Below are 1,998 nucleotides of genomic sequence, written 5' to 3' on the forward strand. Positions count from 1 at the left end.
ACCAGTCGCCCACCGTGCCGCCAACAGGAAAGCAGACAGTCATAAACGATCCAAAGTGGATGTTTTGTCATTTTGAACACACATCTACAGTAGTACGTTTTGTCAGTATGTGGGTATATTACTATTGCAGTATTGCCAAGGATGTACCATCTGCAGATTTCCCATGAGCAGTATACAAACCCCAATTCCAATGAAGCTGGGATGTTGTGTAAAATGTAAATAAAAAAACAATGCAATGATTTGCAAATACTGTTCAACCTATATTCAACGGAATCCACTACAAACAGAAGATATTTAATGTTCGAATTGATAAACTTTGTTTTTTGACAAATGTTCACTAATTTTGCATTTGATGCCCACAACATGTTGCGAAAAAGCTGCAACAGGCATGTTCACCACTGTCTTACATCACCTTTCCTTTTAACGACACTCAAAAAGCATTTGAGAACTGAGGCAATGTTCAAATTGCAGGTAAATTCCTTTTTTTTTTTTTTTTTTTTCTCCAATGTGACGTATCTAATTTTTTTCATGTCAATGTGCACAGGACAATTACGATTTTTTTTTTTTCATATTCGACCCAGGCCTCTTTCATATGTGGCTATAAATCGGATGTGTATCTGATCCGAGTGCCATATGGACGCTCAAGGCACACTCATTCGAACTATACAGTCCTCTCCAAAAGTATTGGAACGGCAAGGTCAATTCCTTTCTGTTTGTTGGATACTGAAGACATTTGGGTTTCAGATCAAAAGATGAATATAAGACAAAAGTTCAGAATTCCACCTTATACGTCATGGTATTTACATGTAGATGTGTTAAACAACTCAGGACAAGACCTTTTGTTTGAAGCCACCCTCTTTTCAAGTGAGCAAAAGTATTGGAAAACACATTATTAGATTAACTTAAAGTGAATAACATTTACTATTTGGTGGCATAACACTTATTTGCAATCACTGCATCAAGCCTGTGACCCATTCACTTCACCAGACTGTTGCATTCTTCATTTGAAATGCTTTTCTAGGCCTTTACTGCAGCCTCTTTCATTTCTTGTTTGTTTCTGGGGGTTTCTCCCTTCAGTCTCCTCTTCAGGAGGTAAAATGCATGCTCTATTGGGTTAAGGTCCGGTGATTGACTTGGCCAGTCTAAGACCTTCCACTTTTTCCCCCGATGAAGTCCTTTGTTGTGTTGGCAGTGGGTTTTGGGTCATTGTCGTATTGTATGATGAAGCTTCTCTCGATTAGTTTGGATGCATTTTTTGTTAGTTGCCAGACAAAATGGTTTTGTAGACTTCGCAATTCATTCTGCTGCTACCATCATGACTAACATCATCATGAAGACAAGCGAGCCCGTTCCAGAAGCAGCCATGCAAGCCCAAGCCATGATATTACCTCCACCATGCTTCACAGATGAGCTTGTGTGTTTTGGATCGCAAGCCGATCCTTTCTTTCGCCATACTTTGGCCTTTCCATCACTTTGGTCTAGGTTAATCTTGGTCACATCAGTCCATAAAACTTTGTTCCAAAACTTTTGTGCCTCATCTCTGTGCTTATTTGCAAAATCCATTCTGGCCTTGTGATTCTTCTTGCTGATGAGGGGTTTGTATCTTGTGGTATTTGGTGGTGGTGGTATGTGGTGTGGTATGGCCTCCTTGAGCTGTCACCTTATTGTGGTGGAGGGTTTTGTGTGTCCCAATGATCCTAGGAGCTAAATTGACTGGGGCTTTATGCCCCTGGCAGGATCACCCATGGCAAACAGGTCCTCTGTGAGGGACCAGGCAAACCACAGCTCCAAAAACCCCTATGATGTCACAGACTCTTTCCGTCCACAGTAGAAGCCACATTTGTTTTGTAACACGAACGACAGTCCTGGGTCTCTGTAGTCGTATTTTGTGCTTCATAATAAGCCACACAATTTCAATGGGAGACAGGTCTGGACTGCTGGCAGACCCGTCTCGTACTCGCACTCTTTTTACTACCAAGTTACATTGTTATAACACGT

The sequence above is a fragment of the Phycodurus eques genome, chromosome 15 (genome assembly GCF_024500275.1).
Source record: "Phycodurus eques isolate BA_2022a chromosome 15, UOR_Pequ_1.1, whole genome shotgun sequence".
Classification (NCBI taxonomy): domain Eukaryota; kingdom Metazoa; phylum Chordata; class Actinopteri; order Syngnathiformes; family Syngnathidae; genus Phycodurus; species Phycodurus eques.